Source organism: Anomaloglossus baeobatrachus, unplaced genomic scaffold (assembly GCF_048569485.1).
Source record: "Anomaloglossus baeobatrachus isolate aAnoBae1 unplaced genomic scaffold, aAnoBae1.hap1 Scaffold_2391, whole genome shotgun sequence".
NCBI classification, from domain to species: Eukaryota; Metazoa; Chordata; class Amphibia; order Anura; family Aromobatidae; genus Anomaloglossus; species Anomaloglossus baeobatrachus.
This window is the reverse complement of record NW_027442041.1, coordinates 26,034-41,137: the sequence shown is the minus strand read 5'-3', so window position 1 is coordinate 41,137 and position 15,104 is coordinate 26,034. Positions and strand designations below refer to the sequence as shown.

Here is a 15,104-nt window from a genome sequence, read left to right as displayed (position 1 = left end):
ACACTGGAAGGTTGCGCTTGCTAGTACTCTGGGTGGATAGTATATTCATCTAGTGGAAAACATGGCCCTACCAGGATCGAGGCTATTAGACTGAGTAAGGATGGGGGGCTATGGTACAACGTGCCCCAGGACTGACGACCCTGGAGTGAGTCTGAGCTTGCTGGCTTGGGACCCCGGCAAGCCTTGGGCTCTGTAGCACACCGTACCTTGCCTTTTCATACTTTTTGAGCATATTACCCTATCCCGGCCTTCTGGCTAGGAAGGGAAATTTTTATAATCCCGGTCGGAGGTCTGGTCAGCTTTGGGCTGAGAAACTAACACCCGGTTGGAGGTCCGGGTCAGCTTCGGCTGAGAAACCAACACCCGGTTGGAGGTCTGGGTCAGCTTCGGCTGAGAAACCAACACCCGGTTGGAGGTCCGGTTAGCCTTGGGCTGAGAAACCAACACCGGTTGACGGTCCGGGCAGTTTCGGCTGCGAAACCAACAACTAGTAGCTCTCTACTCCACTTGGGTAAGATGCCTGGGTGGACGCTGGGAGCAACGACAAGGCTCAACCAGGCTTCGGCTTGGGGGAGCACCGAAGATCCCTGACCCTTGCTGTGGCCTTCTGGCTCGGAGGGACGGGGTTGATTTTTGGGGACCCTCTCCTCACGGTGGGGTCCACACGAATCCTAGCCTTTGCACTGTTTTTGGTGTGACTTCGGTCATGCATTTTTTGTGGTGCTTTGGAAAGCTTCATTAAATCAAAAAATCTGTTCTTATCAGTTTAATATCTGATACGTCCCCTATCTGGGGACCATATATTAAATGGATTTTTAGAACAGGGAGATGGAAAAAGAGCTTGCTCTGTCCACTCCACGCATTGACCTGGTATTGCAGTACCTCCAGGAACGGTGCACCCCTTCTTAACCCAGTTTCCAAAAGCAGAACTCGATTCACCTGATTCATATTAGCCCGATTAGCGAATTGAAATGAATTTTTATCTAACACACTTTTTACTTGCTTTATTCATCCAAATAGCAAACTCATCACCACTCAACTTCACCAACTCTGCTATGTCCCGTGCAGTATCTTGTTGTCAGTCTAATCTAGATCATGTGTAATTGAATGGAATAGATCCCTTTTGGACAAAGTGGAGTCAGATGCTGCAGTGACCACAGGTGTGAGAGGCTCTACAATTGGCATCTGGTGTTATCTCTCTGCTTCCACTCCAAATAAAGTTACCTGTTGTTACCTGAACGTCAAATACTAAGAATGGGCGGCCTATGAAAGAATTAGTACTTTCATTAAGTATACTAAACCGGCTAATTGGGAATAGACAAACTGTAAAAAGCCCTCTGAGAAAGCCCCTCTCTAACCTTTGTTAGTAAGCTTTTCTGTAGCCTGCCTGTTGATGTATTTTCGGTTTGAACAGTGCACAACATGAAGAGACGGAACACTGGCGGCTTGTCACAATGCCCCCCGATGACATCACAATAGCGCTGCTGCCTAGAAAACAAGCTGCGCAGAAGAAGTTGTTCTTTGGGTGGGAGGGTGGGCTAGTGGAAGGAGGGGGCAATCTCTTTTTTTTCCCGGGTGGTAGGGGGATGACAGGAGAAGGGAAGCGGGTGGTGAGAAAGGTACAGAGGGCAGGGTTATGGGGCTGGGAAGGAAAGGGAAAAGATTAGGGTTTGGGGATGATGAAAGGGCTTTCTACGGGTAAGGATGGCAAAGGGTGGCAGTGACGGAAAGTCAGGCAACCTGTCCTGTCCGTCTTTTTGTATCGTGAATTGGAAAGACTGCAAGGGGGAGGGGAGTTGCTTGCGCCCTAAAGGAGGAGTTATTCAGATTCATTGCAGTGGGCGGCGGCTGCAAAACGCACCATTCTTCTTGTTTTTGCTCTGCAAAGCAGCCTTTTCAAGGGTTGGCTTGGGTGACAAAATGTCTTGTGTAGGCGTGGGTTTGTCTCCCTCTCGCTCTCTCTCCCTAAGATGTGTCCGGCATAGGCCAGGGTGCCACTCGAGGCCCAAACCAATTCTGGTTATCGCTTCTCGGCCTTTTGGCTAAGATCAAGTGTAGTATCTGTTCTTATCAGTTTAATATCTGATACGTCCCCTATCTGGGGACCATATATTAAATGGATTTTTAGAACAGGGAGATGGAAAAAGAGCTTGCTCTGTCCACTCCACGCATTGACCTGGTATTGCAGTACCTCCAGGAACGGTGCACCCCTTCTTAACCCAGTTTCCAAAAGCAGAACTCGATTCACCTGATTCATATTAGCCCGATTAGCGAATTGAAATGAATTTTTATCTAACACACTTTTTACTTGCTTTATTCATCCAAATAGCAAACTCATCACCACTCAACTTCACCAACTCTGCTATGTCCCGTGCAGTATCTTGTTGTCAGTCTAATCTAGATCATGTGTAATTGAATGGAATAGATCCCTTTTGGACAAAGTGGAGTCAGATGCTGCAGTGACCACAGGTGTGAGAGGATCTACAATTGGCATCTGGTGTTATCTCTCTGCTTCCACTCCAAATAAAGTTACCTGTTGTTACCTGAACGTCAAATACTAAGAATGGGCGGCCTATGAAAGAATTAGTACTTTCATTAAGTATACTAAACCGGCTAATTGGGAATAGACAAACTGTAAAAAGCCCTCTGAGAAAGCCCCTCTCTAACCTTTGTTAGTAAGCTTTTCTGTAGCCTGCCTGTTGATGTATTTTCGGTTTGAACAGTGCACAACATGAAGAGACGGAACACTGGCGGCTTGTCACAATGCCCCCCGATGACATCACAATAGCGCTGCTGCCTAGAAAACAAGCTGCGCAGAAGAAGTTGTTCTTTGGGTGGGAGGGTGGGCTAGTGGAAGGAGGGGGCAATCTCTTTTTTTCCCAGGTGGTAGGGGGATGACAGGAGAAGGGAAGCGGGTGGTGAGAAAGGTACAGAGGGCAGGGTTTGGGGGCTGGGAAGGAAAGGGAAAAGATTAGGGTTTGGGGATGATGAAAGGGCTTTCTACGGGTAAGGATGGCAAAGGGTGGCAGTGACGGAAAGTCAGGCAACCTGTCCTGTCCGTCTTTTTGTATCGTGAATTGGAAAGACTGCAAGGGGGAGGGGAGTTGCTTGCGCCCTAAAGGAGGAGTTATTCAGATTCATTGCAGTGGGCGGCGGCTGCAAAACGCACCATTCTTCTTGTTTTTGCTCTGCAAAGCAGCCTTTTCAAGGGTTGGCTTGGGTGACAAAATGTCTTGTGTAGGCGTGGGTTTGTCTCCCTCTCGCTCTCTCTCCCTAAGATGTGTCCGGCATAGGCCAGGGTGCCACTCGAGGCCCAAACCAATTCTGGTTATCGCTTCTCGGCCTTTTGGCTAAGATCAAGTGTAGTATCTGTTCTTATCAGTTTAATATCTGATACGTCCCCTATCTGGGGACCATATATTAAATGGATTTTTAGAACAGGGAGATGGAAAAAGAGCTTGCTCTGTCCACTCCACGCATTGACCTGGTATTGCAGTACCTCCAGGAACGGTGCACCCCTTCTTAACCCAGTTTCCAAAAGCAGAACTCGATTCACCTGATTCATATTAGCCCGATTAGCGAATTGAAATGAATTTTTATCTAACACACTTTTTACTTGCTTTATTCATCCAAATAGCAAACTCATCACCACTCAACTTCACCAACTCTGCTATGTCCCGTGCAGTATCTTGTTGTCAGTCTAATCTAGATCATGTGTAATTGAATGGAATAGATCCCTTTTGGACAAAGTGGAGTCAGATGCTGCAGTGACCACAGGTGTGAGAGGATCTACAATTGGCATCTGGTGTTATCTCTCTGCTTCCACTCCAAATAAAGTTACCTGTTGTTACCTGAACGTCAAATACTAAGAATGGGCGGCCTATGAAAGAATTAGTACTTTCATTAAGTATACTAAACCGGCTAATTGGGAATAGACAAACTGTAAAAAGCCCTCTGAGAAAGCCCCTCTCTAACCTTTGTTAGTAAGCTTTTCTGTAGCCTGCCTGTTGATGTATTTTCGGTTTGAACAGTGCACAACATGAAGAGACGGAACACTGGCGGCTTGTCACAATGCCCCCCGATGACATCACAATAGCGCTGCTGCCTAGAAAACAAGCTGCGCAGAAGAAGTTGTTCTTTGGGTGGGAGGGTGGGCTAGTGGAAGGAGGGGGCAATCTCTTTTTTTCCCGGGTGGTAGGGGGATGACAGGAGAAGGGAAGCGGGTGGTGAGAAAGGTACAGAGGGCAGGGTTTGGGGGCTGGGAAGGAAAGGGAAAAGATTAGGGTTTGGGGATGATGAAAGGGCTTTCTACGGGTAAGGATGGCAAAGGGTGGCAGTGACGGAAAGTCAGGCAACCTGTCCTGTCCGTCTTTTTGTATCGTGAATTGGAAAGACTGCAAGGGGGAGGGGAGTTGCTTGCGCCCTAAAGGAGGAGTTATTCAGATTCATTGCAGTGGGCGGCGGCTGCAAAACGCACCATTCTTCTTGTTTTTGCTCTGCAAAGCAGCCTTTTCAAGGGTTGGCTTGGGTGACAAAATGTCTTGTGTAGGCGTGGGTTTGTCTCCCTCTCGCTCTCTCTCCCTAAGATGTGTCCGGCATAGGCCAGGGTGCCACTCGAGGCCCAAACCAATTCTGGTTATCGCTTCTCGGCCTTTTGGCTAAGATCAAGTGTAGTGTTGTTCGAAGAGGTGGTTTAAGCTCCAGGCCACCTTAGTACAATGATACAATGCACACTGGAAGGTTGCGCTTGCTAGTACTCTGGGTGGATAGTATATTCATCTAGTGGAAAACATGGCCCTACCAGGATCGAGGCTATTAGACTGAGTAAGGATGGGGGGCTATGGTACAACGTGCCCCAGGACTGACGACCCTGGAGTGAGTCTGAGCTTGCTGGCTTGGGACCCCGGCAAGCCTTGGGCTCTGTAGCACACCGTACCTTGCCTTTTCATACTTTTTGAGCATATTACCCTATCCCGGCCTTCTGGCTAGGAAGGGAAATTTTTATAATCCCGGTCGGAGGTCTGGTCAGCTTTGGGCTGAGAAACTAACACCCGGTTGGAGGTCCGGGTCAGCTTCGGCTGAGAAACCAACACCCGGTTGGAGGTCTGGGTCAGCTTCGGCTGAGAAACCAACACCCGGTTGGAGGTCCGGTTAGCCTTGGGCTGAGAAACCAACACCGGTTGACGGTCCGGGCAGTTTCGGCTGCGAAACCAACAACTAGTAGCTCTCTACTCCACTTGGGTAAGATGCCTGGGTGGACGCTGGGAGCAACGACAAGGCTCAACCAGGCTTCGGCTTGGGGGAGCACCGAAGATCCCTGACCCTTGCTGTGGCCTTCTGGCTCGGAGGGACGGGGTTGATTTTTGGGGACCCTCTCCTCACGGTGGGGTCCACACGAATCCTAGCCTTTGCACTGTTTTTGGTGTGACTTCGGTCATGCATTTTTTGTGGTGCTTTGGAAAGCTTCATTAAATCAAAAAATCTGTTCTTATCAGTTTAATATCTGATACGTCCCCTATCTGGGGACCATATATTAAATGGATTTTTAGAATAGGGAGATGGAAAAAGAGCTTGCTCTGTCCACTCCACGCATTGACCTGGTATTGCAGTACCTCCAGGAACGGTGCACCCCTTCTTAACCCAGTTTCCAAAAGCAGAACTCGATTCACCTGATTCATATTAGCCCGATTAGCGAATTGAAATGAATTTTTATCTAACACACTTTTTACTTGCTTTATTCATCCAAATAGCAAACTCATCACCACTCAACTTCACCAACTCTGCTATGTCCCGTGCAGTATCTTGTTGTCAGTCTAATCTAGATCATGTGTAATTGAATGGAATAGATCCCTTTTGGACAAAGTGGAGTCAGATGCTGCAGTGACCACAGGTGTGAGAGGATCTACAATTGGCATCTGGTGTTATCTCTCTGCTTCCACTCCAAATAAAGTTACCTGTTGTTACCTGAACGTCAAATACTAAGAATGGGCGGCCTATGAAAGAATTAGTACTTTCATTAAGTATACTAAACCGGCTAATTGGGAATAGACAAACTGTAAAAAGCCCTCTGAGAAAGCCCCTCTCTAACCTTTGTTAGTAAGCTTTTCTGTAGCCTGCCTGTTGATGTATTTTCGGTTTGAACAGTGCACAACATGAAGAGACGGAACACTGGCGGCTTGTCACAATGCCCCCCGATGACATCACAATAGCGCTGCTGCCTAGAAAACAAGCTGCGCAGAAGAAGTTGTTCTTTGGGTGGGAGGGTGGGCTAGTGGAAGGAGGGGGCAATCTCTTTTTTTCCCAGGTGGTAGGGGGATGACAGGAGAAGGGAAGCGGGTGGTGAGAAAGGTACAGAGGGCAGGGTTTGGGGGCTGGGAAGGAAAGGGAAAAGATTAGGGTTTGGGGATGATGAAAGGGCTTTCTACGGGTAAGGATGGCAAAGGGTGGCAGTGACGGAAAGTCAGGCAACCTGTCCTGTCCGTCTTTTTGTATCGTGAATTGGAAAGACTGCAAGGGGGAGGGGAGTTGCTTGCGCCCTAAAGGAGGAGTTATTCAGATTCATTGCAGTGGGCGGCGGCTGCAAAATGCACCATTCTTCTTGTTTTTGCTCTGCAAAGCAGCCTTTTCAAGGGTTGGCTTGGGTGACAAAATGTCTTGTGTAGGCGTGGGTTTGTCTCCCTCTCGCTCTCTCTCCCTAAGATGTGTCCGGCATAGGCCAGGGTGCCACTCGAGGCCCAAACCAATTCTGGTTATCGCTTCTCGGCCTTTTGGCTAAGATCAAGTGTAGTATCTGTTCTTATCAGTTTAATATCTGATACGTCCCCTATCTGGGGACCATATATTAAATGGATTTTTAGAACAGGGAGATGGAAAAAGAGCTTGCTCTGTCCACTCCACGCATTGACCTGGTATTGCAGTACCTCCAGGAACGGTGCACCCCTTCTTAACCCAGTTTCCAAAAGCAGAACTCGATTCACCTGATTCATATTAGCCCGATTAGCGAATTGAAATGAATTTTTATCTAACACACTTTTTACTTGCTTTATTCATCCAAATAGCAAACTCATCACCACTCAACTTCACCAACTCTGCTATGTCCCGTGCAGTATCTTGTTGTCAGTCTAATCTAGATCATGTGTAATTGAATGGAATAGATCCCTTTTGGACAAAGTGGAGTCAGATGCTGCAGTGACCACAGGTGTGAGAGGATCTACAATTGGCATCTGGTGTTATCTCTCTGCTTCCACTCCAAATAAAGTTACCTGTTGTTACCTGAACGTCAAATACTAAGAATGGGCGGCCTATGAAAGAATTAGTACTTTCATTAAGTATACTAAACCGGCTAATTGGGAATAGACAAACTGTAAAAAGCCCTCTGAGAAAGCCCCTCTCTAACCTTTGTTAGTAAGCTTTTCTGTAGCCTGCCTGTTGATGTATTTTCGGTTTGAACAGTGCACAACATGAAGAGACGGAACACTGGCGGCTTGTCACAATGCCCCCCGATGACATCACAATAGCGCTGCTGCCTAGAAAACAAGCTGCGCAGAAGAAGTTGTTCTTTGGGTGGGAGGGTGGGCTAGTGGAAGGAGGGGGCAATCTCTCTTTTTCCCGGGTGGTAGGGGGATGACAGGAGAAGGGAAGCGGGTGGTGAGAAAGGTACAGAGGGCAGGGTTTGGGGGCTGGGAAGGAAAGGGAAAAGATTAGGGTTTGGGGATGATGAAAGGGCTTTCTACGGGTAAGGATGGCAAAGGGTGGCAGTGACGGAAAGTCAGGCAACCTGTCCTGTCCGTCTTTTTGTATCGTGAATTGGAAAGACTGCAAGGGGGAGGGGAGTTGCTTGCGCCCTAAAGGAGGAGTTATTCAGATTCATTGCAGTGGGCGGCGGCTGCAAAACGCACCATTCTTCTTGTTTTTGCTCTGCAAAGCAGCCTTTTCAAGGGTTGGCTTGGGTGACAAAATGTCTTGTGTAGGCGTGGGTTTGTCTCCCTCTCGCTCTCTCTCCCTAAGATGTGTCCGGCATAGGCCAGGGTGCCACTCGAGGCCCAAACCAATTCTGGTTATCGCTTCTCGGCCTTTTGGCTAAGATCAAGTGTAGTATCTGTTCTTATCAGTTTAATATCTGATACGTCCCCTATCTGGGGACCATATATTAAATGGATTTTTAGAACAGGGAGATGGAAAAAGAGCTTGCTCTGTCCACTCCACGCATTGACCTGGTATTGCAGTACCTCCAGGAACGGTGCACCCCTTCTTAACCCAGTTTCCAAAAGCAGAACTCGATTCACCTGATTCATATTAGCCCGATTAGCGAATTGAAATGAATTTTTATCTAACACACTTTTTACTTGCTTTATTCATCCAAATAGCAAACTCATCACCACTCAACTTCACCAACTCTGCTATGTCCCGTGCAGTATCTTGTTGTCAGTCTAATCTAGATCATGTGTAATTGAATGGAATAGATCCCTTTTGGACAAAGTGGAGTCAGATGCTGCAGTGACCACAGGTGTGAGAGGATCTACAATTGGCATCTGGTGTTATCTCTCTGCTTCCACTCCAAATAAAGTTACCTGTTGTTACCTGAACGTCAAATACTAAGAATGGGCGGCCTATGAAAGAATTAGTACTTTCATTAAGTATACTAAACCGGCTAATTGGGAATAGACAAACTGTAAAAAGCCCTCTGAGAAAGCCCCTCTCTAACCTTTGTTAGTAAGCTTTTCTGTAGCCTGCCTGTTGATGTATTTTCGGTTTGAACAGTGCACAACATGAAGAGACGGAACACTGGCGGCTTGTCACAATGCCCCCCGATGACATCACAATAGCGCTGCTGCCTAGAAAACAAGCTGCGCAGAAGAAGTTGTTCTTTGGGTGGGAGGGTGGGCTAGTGGAAGGAGGGGGCAATCTCTTTTTTTCCCGGGTGGTAGGGGGATGACAGGAGAAGGGAAGCGGGTGGTGAGAAAGGTACAGAGGGCAGGGTTTGGGGGCTGGGAAGGAAAGGGAAAAGATTAGGGTTTGGGGATGATGAAAGGGCTTTCTACGGGTAAGGATGGCAAAGGGTGGCAGTGACGGAAAGTCAGGCAACCTGTCCTGTCCGTCTTTTTGTATCGTGAATTGGAAAGACTGCAAGGGGGAGGGGAGTTGCTTGCGCCCTAAAGGAGGAGTTATTCAGATTCATTGCAGTGGGCGGCGGCTGCAAAACGCACCATTCTTCTTGTTTTTGCTCTGCAAAGCAGCCTTTTCAAGGGTTGGCTTGGGTGACAAAATGTCTTGTGTAGGCGTGGGTTTGTCTCCCTCTCGCTCTCTCTCCCTAAGATGTGTCCGGCATAGGCCAGGGTGCCACTCGAGGCCCAAACCAATTCTGGTTATCGCTTCTCGGCCTTTTGGCTAAGATCAAGTGTAGTATCTGTTCTTATCAGTTTAATATCTGATACGTCCCCTATCTGGGGACCATATATTAAATGGATTTTTAGAACAGGGAGATGGAAAAAGAGCTTGCTCTGTCCACTCCACGCATTGACCTGGTATTGCAGTACCTCCAGGAACGGTGCACCCCTTCTTAACCCAGTTTCCAAAAGCAGAACTCGATTCACCTGATTCATATTAGCCCGATTAGCGAATTGAAATGAATTTTTATCTAACACACTTTTTACTTGCTTTATTCATCCAAATAGCAAACTCATCACCACTCAACTTCACCAACTCTGCTATGTCCCGTGCAGTATCTTGTTGTCAGTCTAATCTAGATCATGTGTAATTGAATGGAATAGATCCCTTTTGGACAAAGTGGAGTCAGATGCTGCAGTGACCACAGGTGTGAGAGGATCTACAATTGGCATCTGGTGTTATCTCTCTGCTTCCACTCCAAATAAAGTTACCTGTTGTTACCTGAACGTCAAATACTAAGAATGGGCGGCCTATGAAAGAATTAGTACTTTCATTAAGTATACTAAACCGGCTAATTGGGAATAGACAAACTGTAAAAAGCCCTCTGAGAAAGCCCCTCTCTAACCTTTGTTAGTAAGCTTTTCTGTAGCCTGCCTGTTGATGTATTTTCGGTTTGAACAGTGCACAACATGAAGAGACGGAACACTGGCGGCTTGTCACAATGCCCCCCGATGACATCACAATAGCGCTGCTGCCTAGAAAACAAGCTGCGCAGAAGAAGTTGTTCTTTGGGTGGGAGGGTGGGCTAGTGGAAGGAGGGGGCAATCTCTTTTTTTCCCGGGTGGTAGGGGGATGACAGGAGAAGGGAAGCGGGTGGTGAGAAAGGTACAGAGGGCAGGGTTTGGGGGCTGGGAAGGAAAGGGAAAAGATTAGGGTTTGGGGATGATGAAAGGGCTTTCTACGGGTAAGGATGGCAAAGGGTGGCAGTGACGGAAAGTCAGGCAACCTGTCCTGTCCGTCTTTTTGTATCGTGAATTGGAAAGACTGCAAGGGGGAGGGGAGTTGCTTGCGCCCTAAAGGAGGAGTTATTCAGATTCATTGCAGTGGGCGGCGGCTGCAAAACGCACCATTCTTCTTGTTTTTGCTCTGCAAAGCAGCCTTTTCAAGGGTTGGCTTGGGTGACAAAATGTCTTGTGTAGGCGTGGGTTTGTCTCCCTCTCGCTCTCTCTCCCTAAGATGTGTCCGGCATAGGCCAGGGTGCCACTCGAGGCCCAAACCAATTCTGGTTATCGCTTCTCGGCCTTTTGGCTAAGATCAAGTGTAGTATCTGTTCTTATCAGTTTAATATCTGATACGTCCCCTATCTGGGGACCATATATTAAATGGATTTTTAGAACAGGGAGATGGAAAAAGAGCTTGCTCTGTCCACTCCACGCATTGACCTGGTATTGCAGTACCTCCAGGAACGGTGCACCCCTTCTTAACCCAGTTTCCAAAAGCAGAACTCGATTCACCTGATTCATATTAGCCCGATTAGCGAATTGAAATGAATTTTTATCTAACACACTTTTTACTTGCTTTATTCATCCAAATAGCAAACTCATCACCACTCAACTTCACCAACTCTGCTATGTCCCGTGCAGTATCTTGTTGTCAGTCTAATCTAGATCATGTGTAATTGAATGGAATAGATCCCTTTTGGACAAAGTGGAGTCAGATGCTGCAGTGACCACAGGTGTGAGAGGATCTACAATTGGCATCTGGTGTTATCTCTCTGCTTCCACTCCAAATAAAGTTACCTGTTGTTACCTGAACGTCAAATACTAAGAATGGGCGGCCTATGAAAGAATTAGTACTTTCATTAAGTATACTAAACCGGCTAATTGGGAATAGACAAACTGTAAAAAGCCCTCTGAGAAAGCCCCTCTCTAACCTTTGTTAGTAAGCTTTTCTGTAGCCTGCCTGTTGATGTATTTTCGGTTTGAACAGTGCACAACATGAAGAGACGGAACACTGGCGGCTTGTCACAATGCCCCCCGATGACATCACAATAGCGCTGCTGCCTAGAAAACAAGCTGCGCAGAAGAAGTTGTTCTTTGGGTGGGAGGGTGGGCTAGTGGAAGGAGGGGGCAATCTCTTTTTTTCCCGGGTGGTAGGGGGATGACAGGAGAAGGGAAGCGGGTGGTGAGAAAGGTACAGAGGGCAGGGTTTGGGGGCTGGGAAGGAAAGGGAAAAGATTAGGGTTTGGGGATGATGAAAGGGCTTTCTACGGGTAAGGATGGCAAAGGGTGGCAGTGACGGAAAGTCAGGCAACCTGTCCTGTCCGTCTTTTTGTATCGTGAATTGGAAAGACTGCAAGGGGGAGGGGAGTTGCTTGCGCCCTAAAGGAGGAGTTATTCAGATTCATTGCAGTGGGCGGCGGCTGCAAAACGCACCATTCTTCTTGTTTTTGCTCTGCAAAGCAGCCTTTTCAAGGGTTGGCTTGGGTGACAAAATGTCTTGTGTAGGCGTGGGTTTGTCTCCCTCTCGCTCTCTCTCCCTAAGATGTGTCCGGCATAGGCCAGGGTGCCACTCGAGGCCCAAACCAATTCTGGTTATCGCTTCTCGGCCTTTTGGCTAAGATCAAGTGTAGTATCTGTTCTTATCAGTTTAATATCTGATACGTCCCCTATCTGGGGACCATATATTAAATGGATTTTTAGAACAGGGAGATGGAAAAAGAGCTTGCTCTGTCCACTCCACGCATTGACCTGGTATTGCAGTACCTCCAGGAACGGTGCACCCCTTCTTAACCCAGTTTCCAAAAGCAGAACTCGATTCACCTGATTCATATTAGCCCGATTAGCGAATTGAAATGAATTTTTATCTAACACACTTTTTACTTGCTTTATTCATCCAAATAGCAAACTCATCACCACTCAACTTCACCAACTCTGCTATGTCCCGTGCAGTATCTTGTTGTCAGTCTAATCTAGATCATGTGTAATTGAATGGAATAGATCCCTTTTGGACAAAGTGGAGTCAGATGCTGCAGTGACCACAGGTGTGAGAGGATCTACAATTGGCATCTGGTGTTATCTCTCTGCTTCCACTCCAAATAAAGTTACCTGTTGTTACCTGAACGTCAAATACTAAGAATGGGCGGCCTATGAAAGAATTAGTACTTTCATTAAGTATACTAAACCGGCTAATTGGGAATAGACAAACTGTAAAAAGCCCTCTGAGAAAGCCCCTCTCTAACCTTTGTTAGTAAGCTTTTCTGTAGCCTGCCTGTTGATGTATTTTCGGTTTGAACAGTGCACAACATGAAGAGACGGAACACTGGCGGCTTGTCACAATGCCCCCCGATGACATCACAATAGCGCTGCTGCCTAGAAAACAAGCTGCGCAGAAGAAGTTGTTCTTTGGGTGGGAGGGTGGGCTAGTGGAAGGAGGGGGCAATCTCTTTTTTTCCCGGGTGGTAGGGGGATGACAGGAGAAGGGAAGCGGGTGGTGAGAAAGGTACAGAGGGCAGGGTTTGGGGGCTGGGAAGGAAAGGGAAAAGATTAGGGTTTGGGGATGATGAAAGGGCTTTCTACGGGTAAGGATGGCAAAGGGTGGCAGTGACGGAAAGTCAGGCAACCTGTCCTGTCCGTCTTTTTGTATCGTGAATTGGAAAGACTGCAAGGGGGAGGGGAGTTGCTTGCGCCCTAAAGGAGGAGTTATTCAGATTCATTGCAGTGGGCGGCGGCTGCAAAACGCACCATTCTTCTTGTTTTTGCTCTGCAAAGCAGCCTTTTCAAGGGTTGGCTTGGGTGACAAAATGTCTTGTGTAGGCGTGGGTTTGTCTCCCTCTCGCTCTCTCTCCCTAAGATGTGTCCGGCATAGGCCAGGGTGCCACTCGAGGCCCAAACCAATTCTGGTTATCGCTTCTCGGCCTTTTGGCTAAGATCAAGTGTAGTATCTGTTCTTATCAGTTTAATATCTGATACGTCCCCTATCTGGGGACCATATATTAAATGGATTTTTAGAACAGGGAGATGGAAAAAGAGCTTGCTCTGTCCACTCCACGCATTGACCTGGTATTGCAGTACCTCCAGGAACGGTGCACCCCTTCTTAACCCAGTTTCCAAAAGCAGAACTCGATTCACCTGATTCATATTAGCCCGATTAGCGAATTGAAATGAATTTTTATCTAACACACTTTTTACTTGCTTTATTCATCCAAATAGCAAACTCATCACCACTCAACTTCACCAACTCTGCTATGTCCCGTGCAGTATCTTGTTGTCAGTCTAATCTAGATCATGTGTAATTGAATGGAATAGATCCCTTTTGGACAAAGTGGAGTCAGATGCTGCAGTGACCACAGGTGTGAGAGGATCTACAATTGGCATCTGGTGTTATCTCTCTGCTTCCACTCCAAATAAAGTTACCTGTTGTTACCTGAACGTCAAATACTAAGAATGGGCGGCCTATGAAAGAATTAGTACTTTCATTAAGTATACTAAACCGGCTAATTGGGAATAGACAAACTGTAAAAAGCCCTCTGAGAAAGCCCCTCTCTAACCTTTGTTAGTAAGCTTTTCTGTAGCCTGCCTGTTGATGTATTTTCGGTTTGAACAGTGCACAACATGAAGAGACGGAACACTGGCGGCTTGTCACAATGCCCCCCGATGACATCACAATAGCGCTGCTGCCTAGAAAACAAGCTGCGCAGAAGAAGTTGTTCTTTGGGTGGGAGGGTGGGCTAGTGGAAGGAGGGGGCAATCTCTTTTTTTCCCGGGTGGTAGGGGGATGACAGGAGAAGGGAAGCGGGTGGTGAGAAAGGTACAGAGGGCAGGGTTTGGGGGCTGGGAAGGAAAGGGAAAAGATTAGGGTTTGGGGATGATGAAAGGGCTTTCTACGGGTAAGGATGGCAAAGGGTGGCAGTGACGGAAAGTCAGGCAACCTGTCCTGTCCGTCTTTTTGTATCGTGAATTGGAAAGACTGCAAGGGGGAGGGGAGTTGCTTGCGCCCTAAAGGAGGAGTTATTCAGATTCATTGCAGTGGGCGGCGGCTGCAAAACGCACCATTCTTCTTGTTTTTGCTCTGCAAAGCAGCCTTTTCAAGGGTTGGCTTGGGTGACAAAATGTCTTGTGTAGGCGTGGGTTTGTCTCCCTCTCGCTCTCTCTCCCTAAGATGTGTCCGGCATAGGCCAGGGTGCCACTCGAGGCCCAAACCAATTCTGGTTATCGCTTCTCGGCCTTTTGGCTAAGATCAAGTGTAGTATCTGTTCTTATCAGTTTAATATCTGATACGTCCCCTATCTGGGGACCATATATTAAATGGATTTTTAGAACAGGGAGATGGAAAAAGAGCTTGCTCTGTCCACTCCACGCATTGACCTGGTATTGCAGTACCTCCAGGAACGGTGCACCCCTTCTTAACCCAGTTTCCAAAAGCAGAACTCGATTCACCTGATTCATATTAGCCCGATTAGCGAATTGAAATGAATTTTTATCTAACACACTTTTTACTTGCTTTATTCATCCAAATAGCAAACTCATCACCACTCAACTTCACCAACTCTGCTATGTCCCGTGCAGTATCTTGTTGTCAGTCTAATCTAGATCATGTGTAATTGAATGGAATAGATCCCTTTTGGACAAAGTGGAGTCAGATGCTGCAGTGACCACAGGTGTGAGAGGATCTACAATTGGCATCTGGTGTTATCTCTCTGCTTCCACTCCAAATAA

The 15,104-nt window shown here is 47.3% G+C and overlaps 11 non-coding genes across 11 annotated transcripts; all 11 read left to right on the top strand.

Moving 5' to 3' along the window:
* Positions 1-710: 710 nt before the first annotated feature.
* LOC142261831 (U2 spliceosomal RNA) lies at positions 711-904 on the top strand. Its single transcript, XR_012729368.1, has one exon. It is a non-coding gene; the product is annotated as a U2 spliceosomal RNA (small nuclear RNA).
* Positions 905-2,022: 1,118 nt separating this feature from the next.
* Positions 2,023-2,213, top strand: LOC142261868 (U2 spliceosomal RNA). The gene has a single exon (XR_012729392.1). It is a non-coding gene; the product is annotated as a U2 spliceosomal RNA (small nuclear RNA).
* A 1,117-nt stretch (positions 2,214-3,330) lies between these two features.
* LOC142261867 (U2 spliceosomal RNA) lies at positions 3,331-3,521 on the top strand. Its single transcript, XR_012729391.1, has one exon. It is a non-coding gene; the product is annotated as a U2 spliceosomal RNA (small nuclear RNA).
* Positions 3,522-5,440: 1,919 nt separating this feature from the next.
* LOC142261834 (U2 spliceosomal RNA) lies at positions 5,441-5,634 on the top strand. The gene has a single exon (XR_012729370.1). It is a non-coding gene; the product is annotated as a U2 spliceosomal RNA (small nuclear RNA).
* A 1,117-nt stretch (positions 5,635-6,751) lies between these two features.
* LOC142261865 (U2 spliceosomal RNA) lies at positions 6,752-6,942 on the top strand. The gene has a single exon (XR_012729389.1). It is a non-coding gene; the product is annotated as a U2 spliceosomal RNA (small nuclear RNA).
* Positions 6,943-8,059: 1,117 nt separating this feature from the next.
* Positions 8,060-8,250, top strand: LOC142261864 (U2 spliceosomal RNA). Its single transcript, XR_012729388.1, has one exon. It is a non-coding gene; the product is annotated as a U2 spliceosomal RNA (small nuclear RNA).
* A 1,117-nt stretch (positions 8,251-9,367) lies between these two features.
* LOC142261863 (U2 spliceosomal RNA) lies at positions 9,368-9,558 on the top strand. The gene has a single exon (XR_012729387.1). It is a non-coding gene; the product is annotated as a U2 spliceosomal RNA (small nuclear RNA).
* Positions 9,559-10,675: 1,117 nt separating this feature from the next.
* On the top strand, positions 10,676-10,866 carry LOC142261861 (U2 spliceosomal RNA). Its single transcript, XR_012729386.1, has one exon. It is a non-coding gene; the product is annotated as a U2 spliceosomal RNA (small nuclear RNA).
* A 1,117-nt stretch (positions 10,867-11,983) lies between these two features.
* LOC142261860 (U2 spliceosomal RNA) lies at positions 11,984-12,174 on the top strand. The gene has a single exon (XR_012729385.1). It is a non-coding gene; the product is annotated as a U2 spliceosomal RNA (small nuclear RNA).
* Positions 12,175-13,291: 1,117 nt separating this feature from the next.
* On the top strand, positions 13,292-13,482 carry LOC142261859 (U2 spliceosomal RNA). The gene has a single exon (XR_012729384.1). It is a non-coding gene; the product is annotated as a U2 spliceosomal RNA (small nuclear RNA).
* A 1,117-nt stretch (positions 13,483-14,599) lies between these two features.
* Positions 14,600-14,790, top strand: LOC142261854 (U2 spliceosomal RNA). Its single transcript, XR_012729383.1, has one exon. It is a non-coding gene; the product is annotated as a U2 spliceosomal RNA (small nuclear RNA).
* Positions 14,791-15,104: the final 314 nt, after the last annotated feature.